This window comes from Pseudopodoces humilis, chromosome 6 (genome assembly GCF_049639895.1).
Source record: "Pseudopodoces humilis isolate 2021_Gansu_Grassland_sample_001 chromosome 6, ASM4963989v1, whole genome shotgun sequence".
NCBI classification, from domain to species: domain Eukaryota; kingdom Metazoa; phylum Chordata; class Aves; order Passeriformes; family Paridae; genus Pseudopodoces; species Pseudopodoces humilis.
Window position 1 is genome coordinate 32,917,665 of NC_142205.1, and position 12,215 is coordinate 32,929,879.

At 36.5% G+C, this 12,215-nt stretch overlaps 1 protein-coding gene across 3 annotated transcripts in view; it reads right to left on the minus strand.

Annotated features, from left to right (window-relative positions):
* The window catches only part of TENM3 (teneurin transmembrane protein 3), a 594,796-nt gene that overhangs the window by 449,591 nt on the left and 132,990 nt on the right, over window positions 1-12,215 (minus strand). For all 3 annotated transcript variants that reach the window (XM_088056014.1, XM_088056017.1, XM_088056013.1), the window contains exon 2: window positions 7,687-7,728. The gene's annotated coding sequence lies outside the window, so the exon portion shown is untranslated. The remainder of the gene's footprint in view (window positions 1-7,686; window positions 7,729-12,215) is intronic.

Consider the following 12,215-nt stretch of genomic DNA (forward strand, 5'->3'; position numbering starts at 1 on the left):
ATAATGTTAAAATGTATGTTGTGAACAACACCATAATTTGTGCAGAAGGCTCAAGCACACTGAGCTAGTGCAAAGCCTCTTGATATCTGAACTGATATCTGAAACTGAGACCAGTTTGCCATCAACTCAGAAGTGTAGCATGCATGAAAATGTTCTTCCCTAATGAAGAATATGGCTCAAACCTCTTTAGAATTAAACTGGAGGTCAGATTTCCCTTTCAGAAAACCCAGCCCTTCCTAGAGAGATTTTTAAACTACATTGGAAGATCAAAAATTCACATGTTGTTTCTTGTTTTACCCAAAACATACAGAAATAACAACTTATTAAGACAGAAACAGAATTCTGGGGGAAAAACAAAGTCCTTTGTTCTTTCAAGAAAAATACTCACTTTGTTCTTTCAACAAAAATTGAACTCTACTAGCTTCTGGTTCAGCTTGAAGTACCAGCTTCAGGTTTTCTTGATTTCTATGCTTACTGACTTAGCTCCCTTGGGCTACTGAAGTTAGATGGTTCCAATAGACTAAATACAAAAATCACAGTACAAAATCTATCACAAATTAGCCTTAAAAAGTTGTTCAAAGAGTCATAACAAACGACAAGAAAGAGATTTTAGTCTCTTGAAGGAAAATAAAATACTTTTTGAAACAATAGTTCATTGGCTTGAAAAGAATTGTTCTTTTTTATCTAGTACACTGCTCAAAACACCCACACCCTAATTAGTTCAACTGCATTCATAATATGTGACAAACCCCAAGTTCTATTCAATTGCAAACATCTTTCCTGAAAAAATGTGTAATTTTCTGCATAGTAAAACATTTTTATTCTACTATCCAGTTAGTATAATTTTTTTACAGAAGGGCAATGATGGTATTCTAGATTTTAGCACCTGGTATATTTACTCTCTGATGCTGGACTGAATAACATCTCTATTAATGTCAACAAGCCATAGAACTAAAATCAAGTTTTTGCAAACAGTAAAAGGTCCTAAAAAACAGTACTGAAGATCCTGGATTGTGTTGATGTAGCACTTCCCTAGGCACAGTGCTTTTCTGCACTGCTCTGGACTCTGAAAGGGAACCTGTTATCTATGCTAATGAACCAAGGGAGAATCCTGCCCAATAAAGACAGAAATGGTTCCTCAGGACAAAGGCAAGTTTTCATGTTTTTATAGGGAAAAAAAAAAGGAGAGAAAAAAAAGGACTCACAATATCACTTAGGCTGCAAAAGACCGTTAAGATCATCAAATCCAGCTGTTAACCCAGCACTGCCAAGCCCACCACTAAACCATGTTCTTAAGCACCACATCTGCAGTGGTTATAGTTCTCAGAACACTTCATGGTATTCCTGCCTTGGTGAAACAGCGCTACCTCTGCAGCTACTGCCTCTTGCTTGTGGCTGGGCTAGCAAGTTGTGCTGAGGCTCAAGAGGTCAGGGTGGATGTTTGGGATAGCGGCTGTAGAGGCAGAGGGCATCAAGCGATTGAACACCTTGTTCAGAGAGTCTGCGGTAGGACTCCTGAAGGGGGAAGAGCAGTGAGTACTAATTGCCACCTTGACGGTGCACTGCTGGCAGTATTGGACGAATTGAGATGCTGTGATCCCTCTCCACAAGATGATCCGAGAGCTGGAGAGCCAAAGGGTGGTCAGCAGAACCCACTCACCCTTCAACAGCCTGATCTGGCCTGTATGCAAATCTGAAGGAGAATGGAGATTGACTGTGGACTACTGTGCATTGAATGAAGTGACTCCACCTCTGAGCGCTGCCGTGCCGGACATGCTGGAGCTCCAGTACGAGCTGCAGTCCAAGGCAGTGAAGTGGTACGCCACTATTGACATTGCCAATGCATTTTTCTCCATTCCCCTGGCAGCAGAATGCAGGCCTCAGTTTGCCTTCATGTGGAGGGGAGTGCAATACACTTGGAACCGACTGCCCCAGGGGTGGAAGCACAGCCCCACCATCTGCCATGGTCTGATCCAGGCTGCCCTGGAAAAGGGTGAGGCTCTGAAACATGTACATTGATGACATCATTGTGTGGGGAAATACGGCTGCAGAGGTCTTTGAGAAAGGAGAGAAAATCATCCAGGTTCTCCTGAAAGCTGGTTTCACTATCAACCAAAGTTAAGGGACCTTCTCAAGAGATCCAGTTCCTGGGAGTAAAGTGGCAAGATGGACGGTGTCAGATTCCCACTGGTGTCATCAACAAGATCACAGCAATGTCTCCACCAAGCAGCAAGAAGGAAACACAAGCTTCCTTAAGTGCCATAGGTTTTTGGAGAATGCACATTCCTGAGTAAAGCCCAATTGTGAGCCCTCTCTACCTGATCACCTGCAAAAAGAACACTTCCCAGTGGGTCCCTGAACAGCAACAAGCCTTTGCCCAGATCAAGCAGGAGCTTTTTTCCCTTTTTTTCTTTGATCTGTTCAAACCTGCTCTGGACTGAAAACCCAGAAAAACCCCGGGAGCTCATTCCTGTGGGTCCACTTTCCAGTGCCAAAAGGACTATAAGAACCTGAGCGAGCCAAGTTACACCACATGAAAAGGACTTTTCTAGATTTGCCATCTTATTGAATAGAGAAGTTTTATTGTTTAATATTATTCAATTTCTGTTAAATAGGGTTTTTTCCACTTTTCTCCAAGGAAATTTTTTTCCTGAACCAGTTGGGGAAGGGGCCACTTAAATTTGCTTTCTGGAGGGACCCCATTCAGAGGTTTTCTCCCAGATTTGCCCTAAACCAGCACAGGGCTAATATCCACTTTCTGCTCCAGTCCCAAGAGGTTCAGGATCTTGATTTTATGGCAAAACAAGAATGTGTTGTAGCAGTTGGTTTCCACCTGAACTTTACCAAGGAGTCATCTCTTTACTTTATTCTGCTATTAAACAGGTTAATTTAGACATGCTCAGGAACTTCTTAATAACCTGACAAAATTAAGCTAATTACTGATCAAACATCTCTGGCCACTTCTGATTAAAAATATGTTGATTGTGATGATAACAGACTAAAATTTAATAGCTTTAATATTTTCTTTGGCTTGAGAGATTGAATTAATAAATTAATACATCTCAAGGGGAGGTTTTCAAACGGGGCTGTTCACTGGAGGTACACCAAATTCCCCATGACTAAGAATGTTAGAAAAGTTTCCCTACACATGGTGGAATCTGACCAGGAGAGGAGAATCCTAGCTCAAGTCCACATTTCCAGAAGTATTTACACAAAACCCTGGACTAAATCATGATCCTTGCTCCTACTGCTCAGAATTGGAGCATATAGAAATTTTTCCACTTTCAAGGAAATACTTCTATAAAGATACAAACTTGCACCATCACTAATCCCATCTTGGACTTTGAATAGGAAGAATGAGAAGTAGTCTGTTCAGAAAGGCAACTATGTCCAGGAATTCAGGCCTGTGAAACTCCCAGGCTCAACTAGATTTGCATCTCAGGCCTCCAGAGGGGGACCTCAGCTTTGATGGCAGAGAAGATTTCAAACTCTTCAACCAATTACTTAGCATGGCTAAGATTTCTTCTTATCCGACCAATAATTTCTCACATTTGCAACTAATATGCCAAACGGTTCAGTTTTGATAGAAATACGTAAAAATATAAAAACATCCATCCAGTGACATGGTGACTGACTGATTGCTGGGAGAAGATGACAGTTCAAAAAACTGAGTATGATACCTGTTTATTTTTTTGAGGACAACTTGAAAAAAATTCTTTCCCTGGCATGCCTCTCTACAGCTCATAAATATAGATAGTCTGATAAAAACTTTATAGCAATTTTCAGGAATCATACCTGCATTTAAACAGTAGTCACAGAGATAGTTAAATGTAGAAAAAAGCAAAACGAACCTCAAAACAAAAGACTAAAGTACGTGTAGTACCACCAGCGAGATGGGAATCATCTACTATCAGCTGGGAATTCACCTCTGATTCTCTTATCAGCAATGCAAGGATCTGGGATGCTGCAATATTTAGTGCACAGACAGAGTTAAGCTACAACAGGAGAGAGTAAGTTACTGTAATCCCTACCTACTAAAGGAAAAATTCCATGGCTGTCCAAAGAATTTATGCAACACAGCAGAAACCATGAGTTCTTTGTACTGGGGTGAGAACATGCAGTCTTAACAGACACTCAACACTCATGTATTTTGTCATGAAAGGAAAATAAAGAAAGATTGTGCCAATAATAACTTCTACCATAAAACTTTATCATCAGAGCATCTATTAAATATAGAAATCTCTACTAAAAACACAACCTTTAACATAGCATGCAACACCATTTGACTGTCCTGAATACAATTAATACAAAATGCTAGTATTTAAACCAAAGAGAAGTTGAAGATAAATGATCACAAAAAAAGTAATGATAAAAACTGTGAGCAAAGACTTTCATTGAAATTAAGCTAAAATAAATAAATCTGTACAAAGCATTATTATTTACCATAATAAATGCTCATAAGGTAATGGTCTGGAAGAACAGGGATTTAAACATATTAAAAAACTGCAGGACATAGTTGAGGTTTCTACTGAGGACGTACAGTATTTGGAACTGCTGACAATTGCAGAAACACAGACTTACTGGGAATAATGCTACAGTGCTTACTTGGCCAATGAAACAGACCTGGAAGTCATTATGGGGAGTACCAAAACAACCCCAAGAAGAACCAGGTGCATCATCACAGGACAGCTGCTGCACCAGCAGCAGGAGTACTGAAGGGTTGGTCACGTCTTTCAGGATACATGATGTTTAAATAGTGTACCAGCCTTGGAAATCATTTGAAGCCATTACCTGTTCATGGCTTCAGGTGTACTGATGTAGAAGAAGAAAGGAGTTAAATTGCATTCAAATTTTAAAAAAAATAATTAACTAATTCACAGCATAACTGTATATATCTGATGCTAGCTTTGTGTAAGAGAAGTACAATCCATCTTTCGTGTAAGTATTTGTGAGATCTTGTATGTGAGCATTCACTGGCTCGGTAGGCCAGTCAGATGGAAGATACAACGGCCTGGTACTTACTTGGGGATCATAAGAATTTTTAAAAATTATCTTTTGGAAATAAAAACTGAGTTTACTTAGTGTTAAGATCATGCATGTGTTGCTGTCCTCATGTAGTTGAGATTATTCCCTTTACTGAGCAGGATACAGTAAGTTACAGGTAAATTTGAGAAAGCTGCAGTAGGGGAAATTTAGATTTATAAAATCAAACTGGATTCCTTTAACCTGTAATGGCCAAATTGACAATGTAAGAGAACATCAGTCCATTTTACAAAACTAGTTTTGGCTTTCAGGTCTTATCGAGGGATACATTTGTGTTTCTACATTAAAGCAATTCCAAACAGTAGCAGGTACAGATATTACAAAAATAATCTTTTAGTTTCTCTCTCATAGGAATATTAGAACACACGAATTCGTGTTGGCTATTTTTGTTTAAATACTTATTCTAGGATAAAGGAGAAGCACTTTCCAATATCTGAAAAAAATTAGAAGATATGACCGCTGCTCCCAAGTTTCACATATTTTACTAGAGTACCATTCATACATCCCTTCCAAAGTGGAAAACAGACAAAATTAAATGCTAAAAAAGCAAATGATTAAAGCAATGTATTTCAGTAGTGTAGATATTGTGATCATATGTCTGCGGCAACAAATAGCCAACCAATAAATATTCTTAAGTATTCAGCTGAACCAGAATTGTAGATACAACCTAGAACAAATGATGCACACCTGCAGTTCTCTACATGCAATTTTTCATTCTGAAATGAGCATATTCTAATCTAATATTACTTAGTCACAAACCACATTTGATTAAAACAAAAACAAATTTAGGAACATATCTATAAATATATTTAAAACTATTTGTATAAACGGTGTTCAGGACATTTTTGCTGCTTATTTCTCTTATGGCCATAATAAGCTCAAAGTAAGATTAACTTTTCTGATTTTGCTAGGAAAATCACACTTAGAACCTACAAAGCTTTGTCAGTAAAAGCTGTTTTACCTACAAATGCAAGTCCTAAGCTATATTTTGACAATGAAACAGTAAGGAAGACAAATACTGCATTGAGGAAGTACATGGAAACATGAAAATTTTCCATCCCTCCAGACCTTTATTTTAATATTAATTAGTTAATATTAAAAATAAAAAAAGAAAAGAAAAGAAAAAAAAAAGAGCTAGTCAGTTGTATAGTATGCAACATTAGAATGCAAAACATCTTTTCTTGGTAATATCTATTATAGTTTCATGAATGAGATACCATACCCCCCCCTTACTTATGCCTTCCTTTTGTCAGATACAAGAACAAACTGTATTACTCAGCAATTACAGAACAAAAATTAAATATGACAACATAACTAGGAAATGAGAAAGGGATAAAAGTTGGTAGAAAAAAGTCTGATAATGAAGCCTCTAGTTCTGATGACTAAGTGATACAATATCTAAAGCCTTTTACAGAGTATTGAGATTTTTATTCTTTTACATAGAACTAGAGAAAGTGAGAAGGGGAGGGGGCCACAGGAAGAAGAATCTGTGGTCTGTAAATGATCAGCACAAAAAATAAATTATAGTCAAGTAACTGAACTTTTCTGATGTGTAAATTGAATCATTCCCACACGCTGATGTTTTATAATTAAAAAGACCCTTTTCACTGTGGGAAATTTTACTGAATTTTGTATTAAAAGAAGAAACAAACCATCAATCAGGAGGAGGTAGGAGAACTCAAAGAGCTCAACCTATTAAACTTGAAGAGCCTAGTTGAATTCTGAATGACTTGCTCTAGGAAACTGTAGCTCTTTTAAGGCAGCTACTGTAAAAACATTAATGAGCAGAACACGTTTCTGATCGCTGTTCTAAAATCTTTTGTAGTCACATAGAAGAACACACACTCCATTTGGTGTCACAAGATGCAGAATATGGTTGTAAATGAACTCTTTTTGTGAGGTTCACAAGCTATAAATTACTTGACTTTGGTTACCATTGAGAAAAATCACTGAGCTAAAAACCAAAGGAAGAAAACCCAAACTCCATGTACTTGCTCAATACAATGCAGTTTCTAGGTATGTACTGATCAGACAGATTAAGGTTTGCTCACAGCCAGATTGCTGCAAAATTCAAACTTTTTTGAGTGAACACCATTTCAGAGTTCTGGGACCTTATGTACTTTCAGCTGAGTTGAGATCATGGCTACAAATTACATTTAAAAATTATTAATCTAAAGAGAGGCATCATGAAAAACATCACAATATGGCACACATAGGCAAGAGGAGTTTTTTATGGAAACTTGAGAATGCTCACAAGAGATTCAATAAGTAATTTTGAGAATTTTATAATTTATTCAATTATGTTTTATCCTTGATAAGTCTGATGACAGGGCAGAGGATTTATCATCCTGGATATTCCTTATTGAACACGCCATTTATATTTGTTAATGTTTGTGCTTGGTGAATTTCTCACTACTTACAGTTTTTGCTGTTATTGTAGCAACAATGAGTTAGATACAGCGGCATAAACTACTGATAATGGCCAACTCAGTAGGAAACTGTATATACCGAGCAAAAACTGGCCTATTGTAATTTTGCAGTTTGTTGTACTCTTTCAGTTAGACAATGGGGTGCCATTTTAAAAATACCAATGCAAATCATTGGTCCCACCACAGCTTGAGGCTGTAGGATGTTTCATCTTACCTTCACCTTTCCATGTGAGTGGATCTCTAAAGAGCCAGGAATCTACAATGAGAACAGATTATGAAAGTTTTGGTCAAACATTTTTATTTTGTAATTGTTTAATGAACATTACAGAGTACCTCAGCAGATAAAAAAATCAAGACAGTATATGAGAGATGTTATTTTTTTTTCTTCATTATTGTTTTCCTCTCTGCATTGTGACAGAGTGGTCATACACTGTGTATCTTTCCTAAGGTCTAAATGAGATGCAGTTTATCTGTAATAAAATATTTATTATAGCTACTGCTGGACTGACATGTTACTACACTTGTAAAATGCAATTTTATTTCTCTGAACCATACGGAAGTGTTGATTGCATGCTGAACACTAAATGTAAAAATGACATTTTGGAGATCTATGTTCATTGTACATAATTTCCTTTCACATATGATTCCTTCAGGTCACACACACGTGAAAATGTTCTTTCCTTTCCGCCGCTGTGGAAAACAGATCATGTATTCTGAGAATTTAAGAGAAAGGCCTACCTAACTCCAGCACAGCTGACATGAATTTTCAATTGCAATTTTGTTGATGTATGAAACAGCAAATGTATTATAAATCCCACCGCTATAGCTTTGCAAAGCCAATGTATTTAACAGTAATAAACATAAAACATATGGAAAAGTTAATGATTATTTTTTAAAGAAAAACAAATATAATGGCTCTTAGAATATATACAAAGAGATATTTTCAGACAGTATTTTCCATAACCATTGCAAGCTTACAGTGTTCTGGAGTAAACTGTAAAATTATTTTCAATTTTAATAATCAGGAAGCTGGGAGTATTTATACTCATATAGTATTTATCCACATATAGGGAGGGAGCTTTAGTAAATTAGATGGATACATGGAATAAAGCTCTTGCCACTAAGAAAAATATCTGAAAATCTTGTTTCATTCTTATCTTTCTCACATTCCACTAAAGTTCACATTGTAATATCTGCCAAAAAGGGAAGGAGAAAAAGGTACAGTATATCTTGAAATGAACAGCCACAAATTTTTGTTTCTAGAAGTCCTCTTCAAACAAGAATCCAAAGAGACTACACAATTTTTCTCTTAGCCTTTAATGAAGCTGTGATTTTGCAAGTGATAAGAATAACTACTTATGATGATGTTTGGAATGTGTGAAAGAAAAAGGCACACTTCCTATATTTGTGTAAATGCTTTTTCCCCAGGACAAAACATTTTCATTTCATTGTGCTGTCAGTGTTTTTAAAATGTGTTATAAAGTTGCATTTCACACCTATAATTTTTTTATCTCAAGAAAAATAGGTCACTTGTCGTTGGACAGTGGTTGGCTGCATGGAACTTGGCTGCCAACCTGGGTAAATCCAGAACAAGCAGGAAAGCAATTCTAAATATTGTCTCCAAATTTCTGACAGGCAGAGATTAAGAAGATAAGCATCTTGCTTATAACTTCTAGAAAACAGGGTAAATATTACATCAGATCATAAGACTGATTTTCTCTACAGCCTGAAAAGTGGGTGGATATTGGATGTGTGTATCCAAATTCTATCTGAACCATGAAAAGTATTTCCTACTGTATCTGTAAATACAAAACTGGATAATAAAAGTCAGTGAAAACTCTCCCAGTCATTACTGAGGCACAACACATGTCTCTCTAAGTTTAAATCCTGGATTATAAATATATTTTTTCAAATATCTGTGCAGACATACATACAAATAAATACACAGCTTGACTGTACAGACAATATAAATGTGAAAGAAGATAAATACAAAAAATATAATTGTAGCAATGTAAGGGCAAGGTACTGAAAACATTCTAATGCACGGTGAAGAGTTACCACTTCAAGTCACACCTTGTGAGAAACCTTGTGTTTGGTATAAACACAACTACAAAACAAACAGACTTGTACCTAACTTCCCAACTGAGTGCCTAAGCATTCTTATCTGTATCATCAGAGTATCTGCACCATAGATCTTAACAAAGCCTGCCCTTGAACCCCAGACAGAAAAGAGCTTGAAGGCAAACCTGAAATATTCATCCTTGTGTTTTCTATTTATGTTATCACTTGCAGGAGTAAGTTCTAAGCTATGGATTTACAACTGTCAATAAAAGTATTTTAATTTAAGAAAATGCAGAAAACTTTCAATCTCTGCTCTCTTGAATATTTCCTTTTTCTAGACTGAGATGATTTTGTGCTCAAAATTCTTCCCTTCATGATTCAATTTCTCAGGTGCTTAAGTGTCCTGATTCATTTGATGAGCATTTCTGAATATATTCTTAGCATTGCATACTTGAAAGTCAAGCTTGGTGACACTCACTGCCAACATATTTAACTCCCTTTGATGCTCTGATCTTCATTTACTGGAGCGTGATCAAAGAGTGCTGCCCTCAGAAACATGGGAAGGAAAACTGAAAATAGCAGCCAAAAGGCAACAAATAGCAACACAGGCTCATCCCTGATCAGCTCTTTCTAAGGTGCTCAGATGTGGAATTCATCAGTTTCACCTGATTCAGTCCAACTAAGCAGTGGGCTGGTTTTAAAAGGATATGTACTCTTTGACAGTTTATCTACAGTAGCTCAGCTCATGCACAAGCTCTCACAACAGACCTTGGAAAAGTCTCCCATCATTGTGGAGGGCACTGGTGTGTAAGAAAAATAAGTGTTTTTTATCAAAATCTGTAAATGGACAATCTTCAACAAGAAAATTAAAATTGCATCCAATTGTTCCCAACTAGGTTCTGGAGGAAGACAACAGAAATTAATATATGATGACTCTGGTTCAGGCAACAGGGCAGCAACATGGTGGTCTCCCCTCAGCTGCCTTTGCAGAATGCAACAGGTCTCAATACATCTAGAACACATGGAGTTAGGCAGTGATGTTAGTTTCTAGCAGACAACTAGACAGTGATTCTTGCTTACCACTCATCAGTGGAATATTTATTACACATTCTCAGATGGAACCTTTCATCCCAGGGAGAAAATGGAAAATAGGAGAGATGGAAAACATCAATTCTATTTAATGTAAAAAAAAAAAAGACTCAAAAAAGCTTATAAAACTTTACTGCGGCCTGTCGGATAAAACACTGAAATGACCCAGTACATCCTATCTTTTTGACTATCAACTTTAAAGATCTACCAGCTTGGAACTCGAGTGATTATATTGCTATGTTAACATATAAGAGAAAGTATACATTGTTTTGAACTGAGGAAGAATGCCGTCTTCCTTGGGAAGAAATATAGAAAAATAATTTTTAGTTTCAGGACATTGAACTGCAACTTCATTCAGTTTTCCTCAGTTATATGTTGAGATGGTAAAAACAGGTAGTGAGTTTTCCCATATAAATGTTCTTTCTCTGCCTTTGTTGATAAGAACTCTTAAAAAGCCAAAGTAACAATGACTCAAGTGTTTGTAAATTGGGGAGTTAGCCTAAGGTAGAGCTGATGGTGTTCTCTAACTACCATGTCACAGAAACTAAGCAGGTAACTACCTTCTCACAAATGGGGCCCTCATAGAACAAGTTATGAGGAACAGAATAGATAGGGCTAGACACCAATCACCAAACCAAAGAAGCATCCTGACAACTTCTGTGAATAGCCCACTTTTCTGAGTTGTATTTAAGCCACGTTCCTAGATGCATCTGGGAAAACTCCTGAGCCACAGATAATGTAGAGCATTTTTATTTACTAGTTTATTGAGTTGAATCATTGGCAAATTGATCCAAAGTCCAAAGTAATATACTAATTATAAACAGCCAAAAATTGCAGTTCTGTGGAGAATAAATAACACCAGGTTCTCAGAACCAGCCTCGTTCAGTATAAGTGGATGGCCTTTACAGCCTGTCATGTTGCCATAATCCCAGAGGTGCCAGGAGCTAGGGACCACAGTGGTAATAGAAGCTCTGATGTAAAGGACTATCTAAAACTGAAAGGCAGAATGGCAACCTGAGGTCTAGGAAAATGTATTCAGGTAAAATGAGTGTAAAAATTACAATAAAAATTAAAAAAATATTAAATATTCAATTTTTTAAAATAACACATTCTAATAAATAAATAAATATTTAATATTAAAAAACTACAACAAAAAAAAACAATTAAAAAATATGGTTATAGATAGATATTCTGTGCAAGGTGCTCTAGGATGACCCTGCTTAGACAGGGACCAGATGGCTCACTGCAGCCTCCTCCAACCTTCTGTGACTCTGTGATATCTATCTATCTATCTACCTATCTATCTATCTATCCATCCATCCATCCATGTATAAGACTATAATAATAAATTTAGTTTATAGAACAAACAAATAAATGGAAAACATGCATAAAAGTCTATAGTTATATATAACTATTTATGTCTATTTGTATAAATCTAGTTTTATACATCTTCAATGATATATAACAACATGTAGGACTGTTCTGTACAAAATTCTTATATTGCTTGTGTGAAAAAACCAAACACTCTGTATCCACATATTTTTTTATAACCTTGACACAGTAAAACCCTATAACAGAACAGTATATTAGTAA